At 43.9% G+C, this 27,893-nt stretch overlaps 1 protein-coding gene and 1 pseudogene across 1 annotated transcript in view; one reads left to right on the top strand and one right to left on the bottom strand.

The window, feature by feature from the left end:
• GRIN2B (glutamate ionotropic receptor NMDA type subunit 2B) overlaps positions 1 to 27,893 on the top strand; it is a 409,459-nt gene that overhangs the window by 330,827 nt on the left and 50,739 nt on the right. The window lies entirely within an intron of this gene.
• Positions 17,609 to 17,995, bottom strand: LOC137775405 (small ribosomal subunit protein uS8-like; annotated as a pseudogene).

Genomic DNA, 27,893 nt, shown 5'->3' with positions numbered 1-27,893 from the left:
AAGCTGCGGGATTCATTATTACCCAATATTGACCCAAAGTGTGGACCCTTATTCATCAGCCCTGAGCTTCTGCCTCTGGGGTATTCCTGGTGGGAGGCGCATTATTGTGACCCTCAGAGCTTCTTCCTAGGTGGAGCAATTCTTTTTTGGAGAACATTCATTTAGTTCCCCTTTTGAGTGGGTGAGAACCTCTGTCCAGTGCTAGTCAGGCAGCCCCCTCCATTCTGCACTTCCCCATTTGGTCTCCTCCTCTCTTCTCTCTCTAAAGGGTGAGGAGTGGGCAGCGTCCTTCTACATGATGGCCAGGGAGGGGGGCATGGGGCGAGGAACTAACTGATTCAGTTCTTTCATTTTAACCTTCAAGACCATGTACGTTAGAGGTTCATAACTGCCAGAAGTGATATCATAGCCCATAGGTGGTGATAGCCCATGAACAGTGCCAGTTAATGAGAAGGGGTTTGTGGAAAGGCATCGTGCTATAATGGAGAGCATTTGACCTCTGAGCTTTAGGGAGACTTAAGTTTTAATATGAGTTCTACTGCTTACTGGCTGTGTGATCTTGAACAAAGTTATTTAAGTTCTCAAAAACTTGCACACTTAGGTTCTCCGAAGCTTGCTTTTCTCCTCCATGAAGCAGAGAGAGCAACTGTAGTAGTTTTCTATTGCTGTGTAACAAATTCCCACAAACCTGGTGACTTTAGCAGCACACACTTGTTCTCTCACAGTTTCTGGAGATCAGGAGTCCAGGCATGTCTTTAACTGGGTCTTGAACTCAGGATCTTACAAGGCTGCAGTCAAAGTGTCGGCCGTGCTGTGTTCTCAACTGGAGGCTTGAGTGAAGAAGAATCCACTTCAAGCTTACTCTGCTTTGTTGGCAGAATTCATTTGCTTGTGGCTACTTGCCTGAGGTTCTTGCTGGGTGTGGGCTAGAGGCGATCCTCAGCTTTTAGAGGCTACACACAGGCCCCAGCCCTGTGGTCCTCTCCATAGGCAGTTGACAGCATGTTGTTTGCTTCTTCAAGGCCAGTGGGAGAGTCTCTCCCCCTAGTCTGTGAAGAAGAAACCTTATGTAACATAACATAATCATGAAAGTGACAGTCACGTCACCTTTGCCATTAACATAACCTAACCAAGGGGGTAGCATCTTATCACCTCTGCCACATTCTGTTGGTTAGAAACAAGCTCCAGGGGAGGAGATTACACAAGGTAGTAACTCAGTAGGAGTCACCTTAGGGAGTATCTGCTGAAATAATATCCCCCCCACATTCAGTTACAATGAGGATTCAATGAGATAATCTCTGTAAAACATATGAAAAGAATATCAGCTCCTTTCTTCCTATCTGGGAGACACACTGAGGCAGATGTTCTGAGAATCTTAAAGAAGAAGAAACAAAGACAATGGATAGAGTTGGAGGAGGAAAAATGGGTAATAAAGGAAGGTCTCAGCAAGGAGAGGGCAGACGCTTCTGTTCACAAGCCTCTCATTAGAAACATTACGTGTATTTCTTTGGATTATTTTTTTGTAATTTCAGGGAGAGGAACTTAATCATTAACCCCTTATGATTTACTGCTGTTTCAGGTTCTTGTCTTTTGTTCCGTGGAGCAAGCATTGCAGACTGCTCCCTTGTTTATTAGTGAGAATTGTTTGGGGGATTAAAAAAACAACTCCCAGTGTCTTAAGGTGACTGACTAGAAGAATACAAATTTCTGAGGTGAAATGATGCTTTCAAGTTTCTTCTAATCATTCCTTTCAAATATACGTCTTTCTTTTTACTCTTCCCCAGACTCCACAACTAGGTCTTTAGATGCCCCCCACCTTTTTCCCTGCTGTTTAAATATTTATTTGTGTAGCACTTGTCTTGCAGAAAAACTCAAGTGAATCAGAGAAATCAGTGAATCAGAGGGTAGAAGTGTTAAGGAAGGTCGGGAAAGGGGGCTGTTGACATCATTCCTCCTACCTGGGGGCCGAATCTAGTATCAAGTGGGAAAAAAAAAAAAAAGAAAAGAAAAGAAAAAAGAAAACTTAAGCCCTGGGCTTAAAAGAAAGAGGAGGAGGAGGAGAAAGAGGAGGAAAAGGGAGTCAGGGAGAAGAAGGAGGAAATTGTTTATTTCTGTGAAGAAATTAGTACCAAGAATTTGACTTTTAAAAAATTGATTGTTTCCAGACTTAGAGCCAAATATCTTAAAGAAAATAATTGACATATTCCTAGTGTAAGAAATTTAGAATTACTTTTGTCTCCACCAGCTGAGTTGATGATCATTCATCATTGAAAAAGAGACAGTCCTCCATAGCGTGGGGAGGCATTTTACTTGATTGCTGAAATAATTGATGGTATTTTCTTTTAGAGCATATACTGAGTTTGAACAATAATTTAAGTGGAAGGGGAGCATGCCATATGGAAAGAGTACAGAACTCTGTGCCCAGAAACCCAAGTTCAAGCCCGAACCTCACCACAAGCAAGCTCTGTTGCCCTGCACAGTCACTACACCAGTCTGGGCCTCAGTTTCCTCATTCTTCAAGTGAGAATTCTGCAAGAGAATATTGGTTGTTAGTGATATCACAAGGAAATGACAAGCATCAGGGCACCTCACACATACCTAACATTCAGGTATCTGCGAATGCACGGAGAAGGCACGCGTAAGCAGATAAACATGCATTTTTGGCAAATAAATTCCAGATGATGGGTAGAGCTAATCTAACTCTTACTTCTTAAATGTATTCAGAGTTGTAACATCATATATAAGTGTCATGGGAAAAGCTTATAATCAAAGAATGTGTGTAGCAGTTTGTCACTGAGAATAATTAGGCCCTTCATCACGAGAGAATCACAGCCTCTCGGACTGGAAGGCATTTACCGATGAGGATACGGTCCAGGCTGACAAAGGTCATGTGACTCACCCAAGGTCATACGCTGAGTGGCAAAGATAGAACTGAAAGCCAGGGCCTTGCCCTCCCCTCCCGGTGCCCCCTTATCAAGGCTGAGGGTGCATATGAGTGATTCCCAGGGAAGAATAGTGAAAATAGGTACTGACTTTTATATTCAAAATACTGAGACTTTTTTAAAGAAAGAAAGTTATGTTTTGAGCAGTGACTTCGATTATTTAATTTGGCTTGTAAGGAACTACAGACTTGAAATGCCAAAAATGTCACAACTTCTACCCAGATAACCCTAGATTCTGAAGAGAAGAGAAGCTTATGTTCCCTAAATATCATTAAGGCGCCTGCACGTACATTTCTTCTGACAAGTAAACACGTAAAAAATGGTGTTGCACAGGGCCCAGTCCTGGATCCACTTCTAGTTAAGACTGTCATCAATGACTTGGATGCAGCAACAGCATACTCATTAAGTTCACAGATGAGGCTGAATCTAAAGTGGAGACTAAAGCCTTGGGGGATGCGATTAGAATTGGAAATGACCTCAACAAATTGGACAAGTAATCAGAAACTAACAGGATGAAGTTCAGTTAAGACAAGGGCAAAGGGAAATCGAGGGCTCAGAGAAAATAAAGACAAGAAAAGTCTGAGACATGGAAATGGCAGGTCAGGCTGAGAACTACCAAAAGATGCATGGGCTACAGAGGCCTGGAAATAAACACGATGCAATTACGTAGCAGAGGTCACCATATGCAACAATGCACGTCAGTGTCTCTGTGTGGGGTCCTATGTTTTATGGAAAGGAGAACTATGAGTCTGAAGTTTCTATGGAAGGTTTACCTCCTAAATTGTTCTCCTTAGATTAGAGTTATGTCCACCAAAAAGTAATCTAAGAGCCAGGGGTTAATATTACTCACAAATTTTGAAAACTTTCAGTTTAAAAAATATCATCACCTTCGTTATCTGGGCAGGTAATGAGTGTGCAGTGAGGTAGGCTCCTTCTCAGTCACACATCTGGTCCCTGGAGGTGCAGGGCAACCTGGCCATTCTTTGCTCCTAAGCTCCTCATTCTTCATAGATAATTCAGAATGGTCCAGAGATAATTTAATATTGTTGTTCTTACTGTTCTTTAAAATCAGCTTGTCGCTGAGGTGCCTGAATGTTTTGTCTACGTGCAATATTCTGTGATGTCTAATTATTTCCACACAAGGATGGACCCAGAATAGAGGAGTGTCGATCATGAGGAGAAGTCAGCCGAAGGGAAACCATATCACAGTGAGGGGGATGAGCTGAGCTGAATGCTGAGCCAGGACCAGAGACCTCTGACACAGCTAGGAGAGGAACGGAGAGAAGGTAGGATTCACAACAGCAGGACAGGAGACAGGGCAGAAGTCCGGGGGATTGTCCCACTTCCATACAAAGCCCTGAACTGCATTTCCACAGATGATCTCATTTAATATTCAGATCTAGCCATGAATACAGTTGATAACTATACTTTACAGATGGGAAGACCGAAGGAAGGAGCAGGATGGTTGCTCGTCCAAGGGCACACTAAGTGTAAGCATCAGCTTTCGAACCAGGTTTGTGTGACATCAACACCTGTGTTTTTCAAACTGAACTAATTGGCCTCTAAAAATATAAAAGGAAGAGAGGGGTGAAGAAAAGAACGTGGGCAATTTAAGTGAAAGGGAGAACGATGGACAGAGAAAATGAGGAGAGGAAAATGAAAAGGGAAAAATAGAAGGAGCAGTGAAAGGGAGAAATAGGTAAGAAATGAAGGGAAAGGAGGCAGCAGTGAAATGAGGGGTTGGGGGGAGTGTGAAACCCCAGCAGAGGATGCGGCGTGTGTCTGACAAGCGCGTTCTAAGTGTTGATCGAGACATCTTTCTTCCAAGAGGTACTGTACTTTTCCAATCTTCCCGGAAGACTGGATCCTGTTGAAAACTGCAGACTCCACAGGAATTTAAGAGAACCTGGTGAGTGTCTATTGGAAAATAAGAGAATGATTAAAAGGACAGTAAATGGAACACGTGTGGGAACTTGAAAGGAAATGGGACATTGAACATTGAGAAGTGACCTATTAGTGGTCATCAGGTATGCAAAAGCTATTAACGCCGTGACTGCCAAAAGCCACAGGATGTAGCTGGTGTTACAGGGGAACCTCCTCCTTGTCTGTGAGCACTGTGACAGCTTTTACTGCCTCTGCCACTGCAAAACCTTTTTATTTTTATGACCTGAGCAAGGCGCTCTCTGGCACTAGGGTCTGTTGCTGACTGGTTGCCACAGTGTATGAATCAAAAAGCATTGTTCCTGAAGTGTTGCTGGGACCTTGAGTAGGATAGGCATGGTCAGAAGCAGACTGCCTCCCCTGGAAAGAACGTGGCTTTGGGAGAGACCACTGGGTTTGAATCTTGACACTGCAGCTTTTGGCTCGATGACCTTGGGCAAGTTACTCAGCGTTCCTGAGCATCAGTTCTCTCCTCAGTACAAAGGAGAAAATATAACCTCCCTAGCTGGGTATGTAGACCTTCCTCAGGGACTGGGAGATTGGAGGTATTCCATACATGTTTATCTTTCATTTCCTGTTTCCTTCCCACGGGGTAAACAAAGGAGAAGCGAATGCCTCATCTTCACCGTAGGCTGTCATATGCAGGGGAGCCAAGAGTGGGGTAAGAAGAGGAGTCACGTTCTATGCCCAGCAAATTCAGACCCATCCCATTTCCATAGACGGGGGTGGGATGGGGCTTGCCGCACTGAGGTCACTGGGAGTGCACAGTTCTCTACGTGATGTGACTTACTAGAAACTCCCTCCACTCTCATTTGCCAAGTGCTTCTTCAGTGTTAAAGACTGACATCTGTGCTCTGTTACTTGCATTATTAAGACAGACCATTTTGAAATGAGAGCTCAAGCACCCTTCCATAAACAGAGATGGACTCCTGCACTCTGGAGACGTGTTTAACTTGCAAATTAAGGAGACCCTTTCTTGTGCTGTTGACAGAGGGCTAGATTGAAAACTATGATCCCCAGCTCTGATTCTCTTTGGCAGGCATGGCTTTTTCCCCAAGATGTTACTTTCTCTGATCAGTGGCCCGTGCCCAGTGATTGCCTCTGCCGGTACCCGTCCGTCCACGTTCATTCAGCGTGTACTACGTGTGCATATGGACATATCTTGGCCTTGGTTTACTCCTTACCAAAAAAAAAAAAAAAAAAAAAATCACTGCGTTCAAAGTCCTTTAAATCTAGTATTGTCATTTCCAGGTATTGTGGGATACCTTGAACTAGTCTCTTATGAGATTTTTTTTCAGTTACCTTGTCAACCATAGTGTAGGAAACAGGGTCAGGCGAGGCATCCTTGTCTGGAAAGTTTGTCATGTACTTAAGCCATTGGAGATAGGCTTTTGCTCAGGTTCTTTGAGCAGATATTGTTTATCCCTTTGTTTTCTCTTACATCGTCTTTGGCTCAGGTCAAGGAGTATATAACTCTCACCATCTGGGACAGTGGAAAAATGACAGCAGGTCTCTCTGAAGAGTAGAAGCCTTCCTTTCCACTTCAGTGGGAACTCTAATCTTGTGTCTTTTAAATCCCCTTTGCCGGTCAGGCCTGCACACTTATTTACAGGTCAGTGACATTATTTTGGCCTAGACTCTTAACCAAGCTCTGTTTGAGTTAAACAGTTTACTGATGCAGCATGGACTTTAGTGATTTGGCACCCAGAGTAGAAGGGAAAGGGAAAAGAGTATTGAAATATTTGGTGGGCTGTGTGAACAGGCATCTTAATATATACAGCTTCTATGTGTATGTTAAGGGTCTAATGTCCTAAACAGGGAGGAAAACTAGTAAACCTTTTCATCAGGGTCCCGTTTATGCTTGGGTTATGAAGGATAATGGTTTGTTAGCTTAGATAAGGCTGTGTGTCGTGATTATCGTTATCATTTTAAGAAAATGCTGACTAAGCCGTGAGCGATTTCTTGCTGCAAATGCAAAATGTATGGAAATTCTGACATTTCCTTTCACTGGTAAATGCCAAAACTTTACTGAAGACAGAACATCTCCTTGAAGAAGACCAACTGATGTCTTTCCTAAGGAAATGTACATAGATGCACAATTAATTTTGTCATTGTCCTTTTCTCTACGCATATCTTTCTTAATCTGCTCAATATGGACCGTGAGTGTTTTGACCAAAAATAGACAAAGAAGAGCAGGGAGCATAGTTATGAATGGAAGTTCTCCCTCTGGGTTTCAACTTAAACCTCAGTTGCTCAGAGAAACCGTCCCTGTCCCCCAAGTCTAAGTAAGCCCCTCTTCTTGTGCGTTACTCTGCTGTCCTGCCTTTCCTTGTTAGCTTTCAGAACACATTAATTTCTTCTCCATGGTCTGTATTTTTTTTTATTGAAGTATAGTTAATTTACAATGTTGTGTTAGTTTCAAGTGTACAGCAAAGTGATTCAGTTATACGTACATATATGTATATATACACACATATGTATACCATATATATACACATGTATGCATGTATATGAAAAGGAATCTGAAAAAGAATACATACATACGTATATATGTATATATGTGTGTGTATATATATATGTATGTATGTATTCTTTTTCAGATTCTTTCTCATTATAGGTTATTACAAGATATTGAGTATGGTTCCCTGTGCTATACAGTAGGTCCTTGTTGTTTACCTATTTTATATATAGTAGTGTGCATACGTTAACCCCAAACTCCTAATTTATCCCTCCCCACCCTCCGCTCTCCCCTTTGGTAACCATTCGTTTGTTTTTCATGTCTGTGAGTATATTTCTCTTTCGTAAATAAGTTCATTTGTATCATGTTTTAGATTCCACATATAAGTGGTATCGTATGATATTTGTCTTTGTCTGACTTACTTCACTTAATATGATAATCTCTGGGTCCATGCATGTTGATGCAAATGGCATTATTTCATTCTTTTTTATGGCTGAGCAATATTCCAGTGTGTGTGTGTGTGTGTTAAAGAGGCCGGGTTCACATATTTGCCAATCCTTCTGTGCTCACACTCAACCTTTTGATGACTACTTATGTCTGTTGTTTCCAACAGACGCTGAGTGTCTGTTAATTCCAATTAGATAATTATCTTTGCAGACAAGCAGCAGGGGGGCTGTAAGTCCAGATGTGTGCTGCTTTTCCATCTTCCTCTGTTTCTCCCAGTACGCTGAACTAATAAAATGGTGTCTGGGAAAGTGCTGGCAGGGTAGTGGGGGGGGGGGGGAATGAGATAGGTATCTGTTCTTTGCCCAGAGGGAGCTCTTAAGGAGGGTCTATTGATTTCCCTTCTTTGTAGAAAACAGGAAAAAATGCAAATGGCCCTCTCTCCTTTTCCAATCCCTCTTTGGTACTGCAGACTGTTTCACCATCCTGCTTTTCTCCAAGTGAAGAGATTTTTTTTTTCTCATATTCCTCTACACTCTGTATTTTTAAATCTCCTTTCAGCATTCATATCCCATCAGACCCCAGAACAAACATTCATTCGGTGTCCTGCCTTACTAGACCTCTCTTGGCCCAGGCATCTGAATGAAATCCATCACTTCCTAGTAAGTGCCAACACTAAAGTGGTTTTCATGCATTGGCATTAAGCAGTGAATTACTGGCTAAGAGGCGGGACAGAAAGACGTCAAAGTAGCATCATTTGAATGTTGCTACCCCTCTCTTGCTCAGTTTCTCCTCCCAATAACACTCATCCCTGGAGTGGACTGTACTGTCTAATATTCCCTAGCGCTCTAGGAAGATCAAGGAAGTAGCCGTAAGTACAGATAACGGGATCTTCAAAAATTACAAAAGTAAAACTCGATAATGGGAAACAACCAAACAAGACCAACATATATAGAGAAAGCTATTACCAATCTCCCTCCCCACCGAGCCTCACACACCCTCCAACCATGGCAGAAGCTGTAGCTTTTTACCAAAATGTGTTTGTGCTTCGCCTTGGGGTTTCCAGCTTCTCTTACAATTAGGTGTGGCCATATGACTGACGGCTAGGCAACGCAACGTGAGCAGGAGTGATGGGTGCCGTAAAATCCTCCCACACAAGCTCAACTATGCTCCTCCTGTCTCTGTCTAACTGGAATGGAAACACCTCCATGGGGACCTTGAAAGCCTCGTGTTGAAGGTGGAAGTCTCCGCTGGCCTGGGTCCCCACATAACTACATGGAGGAGGCTGCCCTGGTCACCTCAGTGCAGTTACATGAACTTGAAATAAAATTCTATTGTGTTGGACTTATAACACATTTCACAGGCTATTTGTTACAGCAGTTAGCCCACCATAGCCAATCCACCAGATGTTGTAAGACGGTTTTCAGTATGTGTATTTCTTTCTTCTCCATTTTATTATACAGTCTACCCTCTGTGTCTACGGCTTCTGCATCCTCAGATTCAACCAGGATTGAATCCAACCAACTGGGGTTGGTTGAATCCGTGGATGTGGAACCCACAGATACAGAGGACCAACTCTGGGACTTGAGCATTCATAGATATGGTATCCTTGGCTGGTCCTGGAACCAATTCCCAGTGGATACCGAGGCACGACTATACGCTTCTGGAAAGCAGAGTCTGTGTCGGTGCCTTCTGTGTCCCCGGCAGGGAGTCTCACACAGAGCCTAGCCCAGCCCACGTGATCAATAAACAGTTGTTGGTCAGACAGCGTCTCTCTACCTTTTCTTCTAGGATGAGTTAAAACATGAGTAGGAACATGGCCAAATCATACGGGTTTTTCATTTTGCTTTGAAATCCATCTTGGGAATGAAGGATCTCTTCTGTATGTATAGCAGCTCAGAACTGACATGGTCAGCGAAGTGTGACACACATTTTTTGTTATCCATAAATGGATTATCTGCTGTGGCCCGGCTCTTCCATCATCTCAGCATATTCCTCTTGTCAACAGCTATGTGGTAGGCGATGAGAAGGGCCCAGAGCCAAGGGAAAATGAGAAACAAGTGGGGGAGGGTTTGGGGGAGGGTGCTTGTGTCGCTGGGTGTGAGTCGTGAATACGTTCTGCAAGCAAAGAAAATGTTGATTTTTTTTTTACTATTATGTAAATTTTCTTATCTATTATGAGACATAATCAAGAGTTGAAATAGAAATATTAAAGTTAAGACCAGGTAGGGTTCTGAAATAACCCCTATCGTAGGCAAAGATGGAACTTTATCAAAGCAGGAATGTATCAGTTTGGCCTCACGTCTCTTCGAGGGAAGAAAAGGCACTTTATTTCCACCAGTTGGCTGTAGCCAGGCAGGTGACACATGGTAAATATTAAAATCCTCATTGTGGACGGGCATGAGTTTTACCCTGTGGTCCTTGATTCCTTAGAAGAAAACCCCATCCTTCATCCTCAGTTGCAGCGGCCAGTGTCCTCATGAACCTCTTAGTACCATCCCCACCCACTCTAATTCCTGCCTCTGAAGACCCAAGTTTGAAAAACGATGGTCTAAACCAGTGGTTCTCAAACTTCAGTGTGCCTCAGGTGTGTTAAAACCCAGATTTCTGGGTCCTACTCCCACAGTTGCCGATTCACAGGGTCTGGAGTGAAGCCTGGGAACATGCATTTCTAACAGGCTCCCAAGTGATGCTGATGGGGCTGGTGTGGGGACCACACTTTGAGCACCACTGGTCTAAATCCCCGCAGCCTCACTTCATGTTAACAAAGGAATCTGCGAATGGGCCCAAGTGCGACAGCCTGACAAGGCGAAGGATGCCGGGCCGTGAGAAATTCCTTCCGCATAAAGCCAGAGCGAAGCTGCTCAGGGCAACTCAGTGAAATGTCACCTACCACCATTGGCCCCCAGTGGCTCTCTCTTTTGCTTCCCCATATTTTTTCCCTCGTTTCCCCTTTAGTAAAATGAAGAGGTCACCATAGATGAGTGGTCCTCCATCCTGCTGCCCGGGAGAATCACCTGGGGAAATTTTTTTTTATAATACTGTTGTTTAGACTACATCCTGCAGTTCCAAGACTGGGGGTGGGTACAGGGCCCAGGAATCAGCATTCTGATAGCTTTACAGGTGATTCTAATATACAGCGTGGTTGAAAAATGACTGAATCTGTCTAGACCACGTCCAGATCTAGGAGTCTTTGTTTAGCTCCCCCCCGCCACAAATGTGGAGTCTCACCTGGCCTCTCTGTCCCTCCAGCCTCTGCGCAGACCTAACCCTCAAGCCTCCCTTGACTCTTTGCCCTGACCCTTCACTGACTTCTCCCTGTGCACTTTGTATTCTATTCGCTGGGTGGCACGAAGTCACTGCATACCTCATTAACTTCCTCTGCTTAATTGGGCAGAGGACAAGTCCCCAACAACTGCAGGATACATGGAAATTCACTGACAAAAACATAAACAATGAATTAGGAGCGCTTTTAGAACCCCTAGGAAATGTTAACTGTGGAAGCAGAGAAGGACCCATTCCTGGAAAGTGACTTTGACTCGTAAAGTCACACTAGAGCTGGAACAGTACACATTTCATTTAATATTGACTCCATATTATTTATTCCCTTAGGCTGGTCCAACCCCATTTTGTCGTGATCCCGAAAGATTTCACACATACAGTTGGCCTTCCATATCCGAGGATATGAGTGCTGACTGTACTATGTTATTTTATATAAGGGACTTGAGCATCTGAGCATTCCTGGATTTTGGTACCTTGGGGGCGGGGGGCACAGTCCTGGAACCAATACCCCGTGGAGATCAAGGGATGGTTGTACTTTATATTTACCATAACTCAGGTGAGTACAGTAAATCTCTCTTTCCTAAATAATCCTTTATCCTTTAAAGAAGCAAAATGAATTAGAAAATGGAAGCAGTGGTCTGCGTGCTTTGGCTTTTCCCAAACACACTTCCATTGCAACCATGAAGACAGCGGCAGTGAAGCTCGTGGCTTTGCCTGCTAGGAATTAGAGGGTTTCCATTTTATTTACCTGAGTAGGTACAGATTTGGAATTTCCAAGTGCTAGTGGGGTACAACCTAACATCACTTTACTTTTATTCTGACCCTTTGTAACTTGAATTAGAAGCACTGGAAACTACTTTTTTTTTCTGGACTGCACTTGAAGCTTTAGTTGGTGGAGCCTTTTCAATTCGGTTGTCATTCTCAATGAGGTGGCTTTTTTTTTTTTCCAGTCAAGTGGCTTTAGTTGAGTTAGGTGAGGGGCACTGAGGCAATTTAGTCGTTTAATCCCATCATGTGCTTTGGACAGAAATCAAGGGCCAGGGACTGGTGCCTGTCTGCTAACTAATCCTCCGTGTCAGGCATCTGGAAACCCGCCTCCTCTGCCTTGTCTGAGTTGACTAATTAATTAAGCTGTGTTTGTAAACAGGCCTTTTCTCCCCCAGCACTTTTTTCATCATCTGTTTCTTTAGCCGCAAGCTGGTGACCTCATTTAATGGTAAACAACCTGGCCAATAATTTTGCTTTCCTAGGGGCTGAGGAGTTTTCATTTGGAGGCTGCCCAGAACTATACAAGAGGCCCAAGCTTTAGAGGGAGGCAGACAAGGATTTGAATCCAGTTCAGCCATTTATTAATTATTATGTGACCACAGGCAAATGACCTCGCATCTCAAAAGGTCAGTTTCCCCATTTTTCCCCTGCAACACCTACCACTTAGGCCAGTGTCTGGCATATCCTCAATTTAAACACCTCTAAATAAATTAATACCTTTAAACATCAGGGGTATTTTCTGCTTGATACCACCTTGACTTTGTGCAGGGAATAGTCAGTTTCAAGACATTTCCACACACACTATCACATTTGTCGTTCTTGAACCCCTTTGGGGGAGTTTTGGTAAATGTTGTCACCCTCATATTTTACAGATAGAGATTCAGGCTCAGGAAAGTAAGGGCCAAGTTCCCACAGCTGGTTAGAGCCAGAGGCCGAGCAAGTGTCCACACTTCTGGTCCAGTGCTCTTGCTTTGAGACGAGGTATCCCCCTGGCCTTCAGTGGATGACGTAAAACTAGATTATAAACACTGGAGAGAAAAGGAAAAGAGTTATACGAGATATCCCAAGAGCACCTTGTACAAGAAAACGGTAAGATACCACTGATATGAAAGGTGTTGAAATACCTATTAGAGAAGTATTATTTGATACATGGAAACATGATGACTGTTTAACTTCCGAATTTCCCTCACTGTCCCACCGGCTTTTGTTGGTTCGTGGGTAAATTGCTAGTCATAGTTATTAACTAATTCAACAACATTAATACTTACATTTGGACAATTTGTTATATACATTGGATTCTTGTACCAGCCCTGTGAGATTAGCAGAATTAGAATATACCTGTAAACATATATACGTAACTTCCCACATTGCTGATAAAGAAACAGAGTCCAAGAGGTTAAGCGATTTGTCACATTCCCAGGACTTGTCAGGAGTAGGGCTGGGCCTGAAATCCAGGATTTCCATCTCTAGGTTTAGCACTATTTCAACAGTACTACAATTAAGAAGGACTTACGTGAGCACTGTACTTATTTATATTAAAGCACTCTAAAGGACTTTGTGCTATTTTGTCTTCTAATTCTATCTCCATGTGTCTTTCTTCTTGCTTCTATCTTCTTCATTGGTTTTGCTAGCTACACAGAGCCTTTTCCCGAGGTGGACATACTTCAGTTAACCTCTGCTATGTAACAACCCCAAAACCTAGTGACCTGAAACAACTACCATTTTATTACTCGTTATTCTTTGGGACAGTATGAGTTGGGATAAGCTGGGTGGTCCTTTGGTTGGTTTCACATGGGAACACTCACCTGATGTAGTCATCCGGTGGCCCAACCAAGGGTGGGTAATCCATAATGGCCTCACTCGTGTGTCTAACTGTTGCTACTGGCTATCAGCTGGACCTTATTCTGCAGGTTTGCTCATCCTCAAGGAGGCTGGCCCAAGTTTTTTCAGAGTTGTCGGCAACATGCCAAGAAGGCAAGGCCCTTTGCACTGTCAATCATCAAGTCTCTACATGTGTCACATTTTTTGCTGTCCTTTTGGTCAAAGCGAGTCACAAGGGCATGGCTACTGAGACATGTGATTCATTGGGTACCACTAATATAATAAACTACTGTAAATGGGTGTAAAAAATAATATACACCTTATAAGACTACAGTGAGAATTAAATTTGATAATCCACGTTCATTGCTTAGCACAGTTCCTAACACATAGTAAAATGCTCAATAAATATTAGTCAGTATTAGTAGTAGAATCACCATTAGCCGTTATTAGCTGCCAAGAGCAGATTCTCCTTTTGAAATCCCGTTCATTCATTTATTCAACTAACCTAGTAATACTGAGTGCCCATTGTGGTACTATTCTCTATGCTGAGCATTTGGGAAAAAAGAAATAATATTTAGTCTCTGCCATTGAGGAACTCATAGTCTACTGGAGCAGACCAGACACACAAGCAATTAAATATAGTGTCGTATGGCAAGTTCAGTGACGGAGATTTGCACAGGGTGTTTGGGGAGTACCAGAGAGGGATACCTAACCCCTTAACCCAGCCTGGGGGTGTGGTGAGAAAAGGCTTCTTGATACCATATGAGCTGAATCCTGAAGGTTGAGTGGGTTTCATCCAGAAGAGCAGGCGTTTAAAATAGAGAATTACAGCATGAGTGAAGGCATTAGGTAAGAAAGAGAGTAGTGTGCTATTATCAGAGTGAAAGGCTAGGAAATCTGAAGAGATAACCCAAAAAGAAAGTGGGAAGGCAAGAAAGACAGAGAGAGAGAGAGGGAGAGGGAGGGAGGGTGGGTAGGAACGGGAAAGATAAAGGGAAAGGATGGGGAACAAATGTGTCCTCTCCCAAGGATGTTGGGTACTTTTCTGTAGGTGAATGAGGAGGCACTGACAGCCTTTGAGAAGAGTCGGGATGGGGTCAGATCTGTATTTTAAGAAACCTGGGGCCAAGAAGAGGATGAACTGGAGGAAGATAAGACTGGAGGGGGGCCAGGGACCAGCTAGGAGTAATCCAGAAATCCAGGCAAGCGATAGACTATCTGAGAATGGAGGCCAGACTGAGATCCTTTCCTGCCATTTCCACCCTGCAAGGCTGGGGGAAGGCACTTCAGTGAGAAAAGGAATGACTTTAGATATCCTAGTTTGGGACAGCGTAGTCCAGAATATTCTGGAAAAAACCTATTTTCTACATACTTAACAAGTGTGTGCCTGTCCACAAAATGGACCTTTTCTGGCTAAGGAGGGGTGGTAGACCCTGGACGGTCTTAAGAGTGTTCTTATTAGGAATTTATTCCTCTTTTGCACGTGGCCTTAGTGACGTGTGACCACTCTGTTCCATGAATGCTACAAGGGACCTTCTTGGACACACATCTTCACGATTTTTTTCTTTTATCTGTGGTCTAGTCTTTTTAAACTTTAATGCATTTTCAATGACTTTGATCTCTTCTATTTGTGTTCCCTTATTGCCTCAGTTATTTTTATGTGCCTTATCAATGTTTGTGCCTTGTTTCTTTTCATATATATTCACAACCTTATGCCTTGGATTTCCTGGGTGATCACGCTCTCAACTATGCTGCTTCATTGTCCCTGAAAACACATTCATAATCATCAGAGTTTACATTCAGATTTGTGGTCTGGAAAACATTGTCGTTACACTTATGCAATGTGTTCCTTTTCCAGAATCCCTCCCATTACTTTCCTTTTGGCTCTCATGTTCGAGCACCCCACAGTGCTGAAAACAGCTCTCCGCAACCTCACCTGAGAAGGTCCTGCTTCAGTCCTGGGCATTTTTTCTAGCTCCTGAAGATTTGCACGAGAACCCGATTCTGCTTGTTTGGTGGGTTCACTCAGTGTGCAACATTTGCTTCATTTTTCTTAGTGTCCTGAGATGTACTTGTTACAGGTGCTAGCCTTATGTATCTAAGATTTATGGGTAGATTCTTGCATATTTTCAAACAACCTTGTCTTTAAATATTAAAATACATTTAAAATTCAGAGAGGGGACTTCCCTGGTGGCGCAGTGGTTAAGAATCCACCTGCCAATGCAGGGGACACGGGTTCGAGCCCTGGTCCGGGAAGATCCCCCATGCTGCGGAGCAACTAAGCCCGTGCGCCACAACTACTGAGCCTACGCTCTAGAGCCCGCGAGCCACAACTTCTGAGCCCACACGACGCGACTACTGAAGCCCGCGTGCCTAGAGCCCGTGCTCTGCAACAGGAGAAGCCACCGCAATGAGAAGCCCGCACACCACAACGAAGAGTAGCCCCCGCTCTCTGCAATGAGAGGAAGCCCGTGCACAGCAACGAAGACCCAACGCAGCCAAAAATAAATAAATAAATAAATAAATTTTAAAAAATTAAGTGAAAGATCATGATGGACGATGTAATGAAACTCACCAGGAGGCCAAGGGCAGAGCAAGCAGGGAGGGAGCGGTTCAGTAAAGCATTATTTGAAGAGCAGTATAATCACATCTGGCTTCCAGAGGTCTCGCACAACGAGCTGGTGCTTTCGGGGTGGTGGCACTGCTTCCACTTAGTGTCTTTTGTCCTGCTGCTGCTCTGGGCCTCTAGGACATCTGATACTATGGCGGGCCCGAGGCACATGGGCTGCCTAAGGAGAACAGGGCGGGTGGGCTATTCTGGATCAGTACCATTTACTGAGCATCATTACTACATGCCTGATACGATTCTTATGTGTCTTTTATCCAATATTTGAGGCAACATAGAGGAGTGGCAAAAAGCAAAGACTCTGGTATTAGAATGTCTGGATTCAGATGTTGTTCCTACCACTTGCTTGGCTTTTGAAACCTCTATATAAGGATCTTATAAGAGCCTTCTTGTTATAAGCTCTTAATCCTGGAAAAGGATTTGTGGAAGGGGGCCATGGAGAGTAGAAAAGGAGATGGAGGGAATGGAAATAACGGGACCTGGCAGCAGAGTTTAGCATGTGGGCCAGTGGGTAAAAGGTACTTTGGTATACTTTGGACCTGCCAAGTGAGACTGGCTACAAGTGGAGACCCTGTGATTGTCCAAGTAACCCCTCTCCACCTCCCCAAGGCCTGGGGGCCAGAAGGGGATGCAGCCACAAGTCACTGTGGGACTTGACAACAGGAACTCTGCTGATTGGCCCTGCCTACACCCCAGAACCTGAGAACTTGAGGGGAAGCCTCCTGCTTCTCCTTGATCCCATGCAGGGGGTGCTTATTTAGGAATGGCGGTGGGATCTGCCTGTCACTGGTGACGCAACCTACCTCCTGGCCCCTGAGATGTTCACAGAAAGTTGGTGATAAACACCAACCACCAGCAGCATCATTTACTCAGTGCTCACCAAGTTCCGGGCATTTTGCAAAAGCATTTTAGATACATTATTTCATTTAATTTTCATCAAAACCTCATGAAGATAGTTATAGTTATTATCTATTGCCTTTTATAGATGAGATAAACAGTGCATTATGAGGACCGTTTTGATGATAAAGAATAAATGTCCAACTTGAATGAACTTAAGCAAAAGGCAGATTTATTATAAGGATACTGGATTGTCTCACCAGAACCCACGATGGGAACATAGCTGAGCCTCCAGAACACTGATCCTCTCAGGCACCTTGCTCACTCTCTCACTGGGATATGCTTTCCTCTGGCCACTGGCTTCATTCTTCTCTCTCCGTTGGCCAGTTTTCTCCTAGGGTGTGAAACATGGTGGTGGCCCACAGCTTCTGGGTTTTTTTTTTTCCCCCCTCTGAGGCATTTTATTTGCATGTATGTATTACATACATGCTAGAAAAAGAATCCAAGGATTTTCCTTCCTGTGTGTTTTCATCTTGCTTCTTCATGGTCCATGATGCCAGACGAGGTTATCAGTACAATGAAACCAGACTGATGGGATGGGAGCAGTTTATTCTGCCATTTTTCTAGATCTTTGAGTGGCATATCAAATCTAGAGTTGAACACCCCACACTTATTTAGCCTGCCTGTGAGGTTCACAACAATCTTCCCCGCCCTGTGATCATCGACGATTTCAAATTCGCCAATGTAACCATGCTTCATCGTCACGGTTAGAAACCTGACAGTGACTTTGGAGCACGGCCTAATAAGAACCTGTCATTTGCCTCTCTTTTCGGCATTGTTGATACTCGTGAGAGCATCAGCCAGGACATTCATGGGCACCACTATGGCGGCACGGAAAGATGGCGGAAAGAGCTTCTGAGTTTTACATGTGATAGCTTGTGCTACTGGGGAAAGACTGACTTAACACTCTTTGTTCCTAAGGCCAAAAATCCCAAGGATTTGACCCAACCGGTCAGGTGCCCTCCCCTCAGCTGTAGCTGGGTCAGAGGATGGACTGGGAGATTTAATAACATGGTCGTTCTCAGAGGACCATGTGGTTGGAATCGAGGAAGGGGCAGTTCACAAAAGGAGAGACCGAGCTAAGCAAGAGGGGTGGGGGAGAGAGTGAGTTAGGGGGTCAGGCAGAGGATGGCTGGTTGGTAGACAGAATAGCAGTTATCCACAACCCAGAACTTAAAAGGTTAGGTAGCCCCTGCCGAGTCACACGCAACCAAAGCCAGGACTCAGTTTAGGCCTTTCTGACTCAAAGCCCTGCATTTAACTAAGATGACAAATTAGAATGAAGTAGTGGAGTGAGTGAATGTATGAATGCACACATCCATACGTGCATGCATGCATACAGTCACGCATACATATGTAAATACCAGTGAAGACCTTGCCAAGCCAGGGCTCAAATCCAGGAAGTCACATTCAGAACCTTCAGGCATTGTGCACTTGTGCTCTATCCTTCCAGTTTGCAATCAGAGGATAAAGGTAGCAATGAGAAGGGAACTTGATGAGGAGCGATGTCCGTGATTAAAGCCTGTAGCCCGGTGCCCCGAAGCAGGTTGTAACACCACCCGCATCCATCAGTCAAGTCAGGCAGTCAGTCAGCATCCCAGCCCTGCTGAGCTGGGTTCTGGAGCAACCTAAGCCTTGGGCGTGTTGCACACATGTCTAGAGCCCCATGATACAGGAGGAAGTTGACTCAGAGGAGGTGGGACCTGACTTGGTGCTGTTTAGTTCCAGAGGTCTCTGCCTGGTCCCACATGTCCCAGAGGAGATGGTTCAGGATTCAGTCTTGATGTTCAAGAAGAGGGCCTTTTTTGGAAAAACTTGGATCAGAGGACAAGGTAGATGGGGCTCCGCTCTCAGTAACTGAGCCCGTCTGAGTCCCAGAATGGACTCCGAGGGTTGCTGTCCAAGGATGGGGAGATGGCTTGGGAGGTTTCAAACCCTCGGGCCAGGAAGGCATCAGATACTCCAGGAAAACATGTTGAATCTTTCAGCTTAGTTGAGCCTGTTGAGCAAACTATTTACAATATGCTCTGACCTAAAAGAATTACTACGCTTTCTAAACTAGCCATCTTGCCCCAGGGAGGGGTTTATGGGAGAGGAACACCTGGCTCGGTGGCATTCGTTGGGTTCAAGGCCTTTGGTAAATCTTGAAGGGTCGTAGCAATTTTACTCTCGTGATCTCTGTTTTTATTTGCGCCTGAATGAAAATATTGTGTGTAACCGGAAGAATGGCATGGAGTTTAGTCTGACATTTTGAAACAGATCGCGTTAAGAGTTTGAGAAGTTGGAGTTGGTTCTGGGAGGAAAGTAGGCACACTGAGAGTTGCTGTTGTTGGTAGTAGGAGTAACAGTAACAGCAAGGAGGGGAAGGAGGAGGAGAAAAAATAGCAAATACTGCTTGCATAAAACTACTGCGTGCCAGGCCCGGAGATGAAATAACTCACCAAAGGTCACACAGCTTGTCTGTGCCCTGCCTCCTACTGCTACCATCCTGCCTGTGCCCCCCACCCTCCATGGACTCCAGTTGACATTGCTGTAAAGTCTTTAGACACAGCCGTCAGTCCCAGCTTCTGGGAGGCTTAGGTGACTGCGGGGAGGCCGTGGAGCTGCAGCAGACCCTCTTCTCTCGGATCACGGCAGGGGAGGAGTGAAGAGGTCAGAAATATTCTCTTGGCAACATGGCACAGTGCAAGAAACACGGGCTTCCAGAGTCAAACAGATCAGGGATGACGTCCTGGACCCTCAACGAGCCTCAGTTTCTCTGCCTCTACTGTGGGCATCACAGTACCCGCCTATTTGGGAGCTCGTGACAACGGAATGCCATCACTCTGTGTGAAGTGCCTGGCACAGGGCCTGACCCAGAATACACACGGTTACTCTAATATTATCGCATCTCTGCTCGTGGTGTTATCTGCGATGACCACAGCTGTTCTCTGGTGCCGAGGGAATCAGCACCTTCCATTCCCGGCCCCAGATTCTACCCCAGCTCGCCACTTCTCCATTCCTTCACTCTCCAGAGCAGGAGAGATGGAGGGAGGAACCGTGGAGAACAGGGACCACACAGGGGGCGACGGGCAGTGGCAGCAGTGGGTCTGCACAACCCCCAGGGAGCCCCGGGCTCTCTCGGAGGGGCAGGGGTCAGCCAGGGATAGCAGATGAGGCCTGAGATGACAACTGACATCTCAGTGCCACTGGGAGACCCACACAGGTGCCAGGCAAGAGTGGCTGGATGGGTCTCCCTTCGGCGTGTGTGCCCAGAGCCACCGGCCCTCAGCTTAGTACGTGTCAAGGCAGTAAAGGGTCAAGGCAGCACGGATCAAATTTGAATATGGAAATTATTTTCTAACACATTTTTCAAAACACTAGCTTTCCAAATCTAGACATCACCAAGTGTGCACGTGATTAGGGCAAGGAGCGCAGCAGATGTGCCGTTGTACGTACAGCCATCCACGTGGAACTGAGTCCGCCCAGGGCACTCTATAATCTACAGGCAGAATTGAGAGAGGCAGTGTGAGGCAGCCCTTACCTACTACAGCCTTTCCGTGGAAAAGCACTGGACTGATATCTAGCACTGGAGGCTTTCTGAGGGTATATGAAGTATTTGTCCCCCAGTGACACATCAGTCAATAATTTACCGAGAACACACTTGTTTCAAGCCCGTACAGGGACAAAAAGAGGTAAGTAATATAGTCTCTGCCCTCAAGTGCTTAAAGTCACATTCAGAGACAGAGATTTTAATGTAATAGCGCAAGGGAACAGTTGACCCACAAAATGATTACGGAAGATCAAACAGAGCTTCTTCTCTGGCTGGGGATGGACAAGCACGGCATCATGGTGGTGCTGAGGCCTGAGGAGGGCTGCGAAGGATGCAGAGCACTTGAGAAACGTGGGAGGGGCTGATGGAGAGAAGACCGTGCAGCCCAGAAGACGAAGCTGCACGTCGACCACACATAGTGTAGACAAAGCTCCGTGCAAAGAGTAAGAACAAAGAACTCTGTGGGAAGACATAGAAAACAAACTTATGGTTACCAAAGGGGAGAGGGAGGGAAGAAGGGACAAATAAGGGGTATGGGATGAACAGATACAGACTACTCTACATAAAATAGATAAGCAACAAGGATTTACTGTATAGCACAGGGAATTATATTCAACATCTAGTAATAACCTATAATGGAATATAAGCTAAGAAAAACCAACTGAGTTACTTAGCTGTACACTTGAAAATGGACACAATGTTGTAAATCAACTATCCTTAAAAATAAATAAATAAATAATAGTAAAGACCAAAATATTACAGAGACAAAGCCAAATACATCACGTCAATTAATATAAATGAGCAAAATTTAGGTATTAAGACAAAAAGACTTTCAGGTTGGTTTACAGAGCAAAAGCCAACCGCATGCTATACTCTAGAGACACATCTAAAACAAATTTAGTACTTTTATACTTCTTCCCATTCCCTGACTCTTAGTACATGCTATTTTATTTTCCATTGTCAAGGTTTATAACACACACATTTCATTGTATAACCTTAGTTTTTCTAGTGTTTATTCCTAGCTCTACATTTAAATTAGTATTGTAAATAACACTGCCAAACATTAAAATAAGGAATGCTGTGAGAGTGGGATAGATCTTTTTTTTCAAGTAAGGGTGGGAAATCAAGCGTTCTGTATAAAAAGAGACATATTTTACTTTGACAGAAAGAAGTAAAAGTAAAATCTTGTGCATAAAAAAATACCAAAAACAGAAGACAAATCTTAGAGTAGAAAAATATTTCAAGCACATCTGACAGATAAAGGGTTACTATCATACTATACCAGGAACTTCCTACAAGTAGATAGGAAAGACCGACAACGCAACAGAAAATGGGTGAAGGGTGTGACTAGAGGGTAAAAGAAAGAAATCAAAATGGCTAACAGACGTGCAAGGGTGCTCTGGTTTACCGTGAGTCAAGGAGATGAAAATTAGAGCAATTAGATACCATTTTTTATTCTTCAGATTGGCGAACTTTTAATAGGGGTAACAACCTAGTGCTGGTGAGAATGTGAGTAAGGCGCATTCTTGTGCTTTGCTGATGGGAATTTCAGTTACTCTAAACCTTTGATAAAGTAGTCTGGCAACATCAAGCGCATTTGAAAACACAAATATCCTTTCATTCTACTTTTTTATTATTGGTAATTGATGCTTTGGAAATACCAAGATATGTATTCAATAGTATGCATTTTTTTTGTTAAATTTGGGGGGAACATCCTAAATGTTTATCAATAGGGATATGACTGAATAAATTAGGATGAATTCATTATTAGGAAGTACTATGCAGCTATTAAAAGGACTCAAGTCTGCCATCTATTGAGTTGGAAGGAAGCCCATGATGTATAATTAAGTGGGAAAAGCACGTTTGCAGAGACATGCATACTATGACCTGGTGTCATACATACATACATACATACATACGTACTCACAGATGTATTTTGTATGAATAGAGAATGGATGGTCATACACCAGAATATTTACTTGCTTATGAGGAATGGAGGGGAGGGATGGATGCAGAAAAATAAAGGTTGAACAAAATGAAGTGTTATCAGACACTTAACCTTTGAAAATCCTCAGAGCTGAGATGTGTAGCTTTGGGGGAGGAGAAATAGGAGTGCCCTGCTCTCCTCAGATTTCTGTTCTATTAGGAGTCTCAGGCCTGCCCCAGGGCATGCCCCACACATGACAGCTGCCTGCTTGACGCCACTTTGGGACGGGATGGGGTGCAGATCGGGGCTGGCTGGCAGAGACTGCTGGTCCCTTCGGCTAGCTCAGGGAAATTACATGTAGTTTTCAATTTTGCATTCTAACAGTCAGACGAAGGCATCAAATAAGTAGCAAGCGTTTAGTGTTAGATCCAGATGTCATCTCCAGCAAGAAACAACAATGCTTTGACTTGGGGAAAATAACCTTTGACGCCTAAAGAGGCTCTACTAAGGGCTTTCATTCCAGCATCTTGAGAGATGACTTTGCCTGCAGATGAGAGAGGCTGCCCGGGGAGAGCGATGCCCTCTGCTGTCTGGGCAAGGACTACGGTGGCCTTCACAGGAGCCATGCCCTGCCTGGGCTCCTCTCCTTCTCCCCGAGGACACGCTCACCAAGGGGACAGATTCGGGGGCTTCCAGAAGGAGTGCCGCCCCTGTGTGTCCCAGCGTGCTGTTGGGTGCCAGCTTCACTGCCGGCGGTGGAGGAAATCTGTTAGCAGAAGGAAGACTTTGACGTCTCCCATCACCACAGATTGCTTCTAGAATTTTCCTAAGGGAAAGCTTATGGAGTAACACGCTGTAGGTTTGTGAGGTAGACTTCCTTCTGAGGAGAAATCCCCAGCTGAACAGGTGTTCAGCTTGTACTGAGAGAAGCAACCAGAAACCCTCAAAATGACTCCATGTTTTCCTGAGAAAACTAATCAGAGGTTTTTTTTTTTCTTGAGAAAGATGATTTCAGGTCTCAAGAGATCTTCTGAAATCTTAGTGTGGCAGGGAACTGCATTTTTTACAGACAGATGTTGTTGTTAAACGTGCTTCTGGAGATGTTTGTCAGCGCTTTCCTCTGAGGAATTCAGAGTGCTTTACAGACATTTTCTTCATTATTTCTTAAGGTTTTTTTCTTCCTCCTGAACATATTTTACTCTCGACTATAAATTTTTCATTCAGTTTTTCTCACTGAATTTTTTCTGAAATATTTCCTGTTAACCTCATTTCCTCCTACTCTGCATATCCACTATGATATACTAACGCCAGTTCAGACACCCTAGAAAAGAAATCAAGATTTTTCCTTTCGGAATCTCAGGCTTCTCTTTCTCTATTTACTTTTACAAACTTTCCCATTTTTAATACTTTCACCATACTTTTTCCCCCTTAAAAGAAGAATTGCTTGAAATATGCCTTGTTCTTCCACATAAATAGCCCCTATTTTATTTAATTTTAGTTGTTTACTTATTTCTAACTGTCTTGCTTCACAAGAAGTTGAAGTAATTAATTTGTGGTAACTAAACACATTCTTTAACATAAGCACTGTGTAGTGGCATTGCAAATCTGATATTCATAGCAGAGTTGTGTTGGTTTTTTTTCAAACCTGTTTCTCCTTTCAGTCCTGAAGGAATTTGTTAACTTTCTTTCTCACTGTAATCATCCTTGAAGATGGATGATTTGACTTGGGGAAAATAACCTTTGACGCCCAAAGAGGCTCTACTAGGGGCTTTCCTCAAAAAAATTCCTCAAAAAAAAAAGAATCAAGACTTTAAGACAAGCTAATCTTTTGTAGAATCAGATCAGATACTTCCCTCCCTTTAGGAAATAACCACTAAGAACACCTTTTTACTGGGCTCTCATCAGATGGAAATGTAATAGGGAGCCTGTGTCCTAAAGATCATGAAATTATGTAGAAGACACCTTAGCAATCACTCCCTATTTTACAGATGTGGAAACTGAGGCTCAGAGAATTATAGATATTTGTCTGCAGTCACAGAAATACTTAGAGACATATTCAGAATTTAGTTTAGGAAGGACTTCCCTGGCGGTCCAGGGGTTAAGATTCTGTGGTCCCAATGCAGGGGGCGTGGGTTCGATCCCTGGGCGGGGAACTAAGATCCCACATGCCTTGGGGTGAGGCAAAAAAAAAAAAAAAAAAACAACTTACTATCCCACATATATTAAAAGGATAAAAAAATGAATCAAAAAAAAAGAATTTCGTTTAGGAGACAAGACATCTAAAAAGTCACAAAATAAGGGAGTAAAGAGCATGAAATAATGAATGACTTGGTTATTCTGGGCAGTGGTGATCTGGTAAATGTTTAACTGCTGGGGGCAGGGCTGGGCAGGGGCAGCCCTGATTTCATGGTGCCCATGACCAGTTTCAAACTACCAACCTGAAGCCGTCGAACAAGGAGTTGGGAACAGATTTATACAATCTAGCTGGCTGTCAAGAGTAACAGAGATCTTCTGGCTGGAGGGGGCAGGTCTCTAAGGAAGAGAACTAAGCTAGACCGGTTCTCCCCACACGTGAAGGACCATCCTTGGTCTTCCCATGCAGCAGCTGCAGGACTCTGCAACTTTGCTCTTGCCTCAGCAGATAAACCACTCTTCACCTACTGAGCTATCACTTCCATTTCAAGGCCCAGCTTAAAAAAGGGTCCCAAGCAAGCTTTTCCCTGACGCTTTCAGAAATAGTCACTTCAGGGCTTCCCTGGTGGTGCAGTGGTTGAGAGTCCGCCTGCCAATGCAGGGGACACGGGTTCGAGCCCTGGTCTGGGAAGATCCCACATGCCGCGGAGCAACTGGGCCCGTGAGCCACAACTACTGAGCCTGCGTGTCTGGAGCCTGTGCTCCGCAACAAGAGAGGCCATGACAGTGAGAGGCCCACGCACAGCGATGAAGAGTGGCCCCCGCTTGCCACAACTAGAGAAAGCCCTTGCACAGAAACAAAGACCCAACACAGCCATAAATAAATAAATAAATAAATTTATAAAAAAAAAAAGAAAGAAAAGAAATGCAAATTCTTAAAAAAAAAAAAAAAGAAATAGTCACTTCTACTCTGAATCCGAATAATTCTTTAGACCTTTTTTTTTTTTTAATCTATTTATTTATTTATTTTTTATTTTTAGCTGTGTTGGGTCTTTTTTGCTGCGCGCAGGCTTTCTCTAGTTGCGGCGAGCAGGGGCTTCTCATTGTGGTGGCTTCTCTTGTTGTGGAGCACAGGCTCTAGGCGCGGGACTTCAGTAGTTGCGGCTCTTGGGCTCAGTAGTTGTGGCTCACGGGCTTAGTTGCTCCGTGGCATGTGGGATCTTCCCGGACCAGGGATCGAACCCGTGTCCCCTGCATTGGCAGGCGGATTCTTAACCACTGCACCACCAGGGAAGCCCTCTTTAGACCTTTTATTAGGGTAATGACCAAAGCCTGACTTGATATTACTGTCAATAGACAGTGTCTTTCCCCAGGGGACTGTCCTTGGAGGACAGGGACCGTGTCTTACTCCTTCGTTATTATCCAAGAATCAGTGCAGGATGGTGGGTGGGAGCCCAAGCTCTGGAGCCAGACTGGTCAGCTTCAGATCCAGACCCTGTGCTCACTTACCTTGAGACCACGAGCAAGTCATCAGACCCCTCTGTTCACACCTACAAAATGAGACATTAAATAACAGCCTCACTCTGACGATGCGTGAGATTCCTGGATGTGTTTGGTGCTTAGCACATACTAAGCCCTTAGTAAATGTTGCCTGGTATTGTTTTCTCTAGCACACAGCCCAGCGCCTGGCACAGAACTGATGTGCAGTTGATGTTGGTTGCATTTCGTTGAAGTGAAGCAAGAATGTGATCCAGCTATCTTGACAGGAAGTTAATAAAGAGTGCTGGAGGAGATCTCATGAACAGATTATTGCTGGGGAAATGAGGATGAGATAGTAAATAAAAATCAGTTGATCATAGGATTATAGGATCAGAACCAAGCTTTCCAGCTGTGGTATGATGAACACAGAGCAGGGTGGGATCATCCATACCCTCCCCTCCCTCAGTGAGCTAGACGCCGTAAGTTTGTAAATATACCATTTGTCATTGCAATAGCTTGTGCAGACTGCTGTTCCTTGAAATATCTCCTTTTCAGTATTGTGCAGTTGCTTTTAAAAAACCTAAATGCTAGACATTAAGTATAAATACTGTTGAATTTTATTCAGTAAATTCAGTCCATTATTCCAGTGAATTCATATGGCTTCCAACCTTGATTCTGCATTGCAGTATGTCGTCTATCCTTTCTAGTTTGTGTTATCTGCAGTTTGGTGAGCATGACTTCTGTTTTGTTTTCTGAAACACTACACAGGCCACTTCTAAAACCAGAGTCCCCGACATGTCACTAGAGACCTTTTTCTGTGTTGGCATTAATTCGTTAAACAATCTTTTTTTTTTTTTTTGGATATGGATTTTAGACTCCTTTCAAATCTATCAAGTATACAAGGATCTATATTATATTCCCTCTTGTTCACAAGTTTCATGAAAAAACTTTGCCAACATGCTATGTCTGCAGCATTTTTGTTTCACAGATATAGTAAGACTATCAGAGAAGAAAATACAGCCAGCTGTTGAAACGTGTTCCTGATTAACCTATGTTAACTTCCAAAACTGACAGCTTCCTTTTCCAACTTTAATAAAGGATGCGTGTTTCAAAATAGTGAAGTTAACTGTATCAAGGTAGATTAGGCTCAATGCACAAATCTTGACCATCTAGGTGAGAAGTTTGGACACAGTCCTGAGGGTGGTGGGAAGTTGTTGAAATTTTTGAATAGAAATTATATGATGAAATGATGTTTTAAGAAGAGCCATCTGGCAGCAGTGTCCACAGTGGACTCTAGGGGAAACCTTATGTGAAGTTTGAAGTTGCCTGCAGTAATCCCAAGATGGGCTGCTGGACCACTGGGCTAAGCTAGTAGCAGTAAAGATGGAAGAGCATACATTTGGATTAAAGAAAAAAACTCAGAGAGACTACTGGGGGAACATGATAGCAGTGAAAAAAATAAAAATAGGTACCTTAGGGCTTCCCAGTCCTTTTCACATAATGGAACATGCAGAAAATATCAGTTTGGCCACTGGGGTAACTAGGGCCGCTTGGAGATGGACATGACCCAATGTCATGGGCTCCCACGGCTGGGTCTTCCCTTCCCCAAGCCCCACCTCCCCCGAATCACAGGCAGAAGACAT

This window comes from Eschrichtius robustus, chromosome 13, assembly GCF_028021215.1.
Source record: "Eschrichtius robustus isolate mEscRob2 chromosome 13, mEscRob2.pri, whole genome shotgun sequence".
Lineage (NCBI taxonomy): Eukaryota > Metazoa > Chordata > Mammalia > Artiodactyla > Eschrichtiidae > Eschrichtius > Eschrichtius robustus.
Note: the sequence above shows the minus strand (reverse complement) of the source record. Positions and strands in the feature narration are given on the sequence as shown.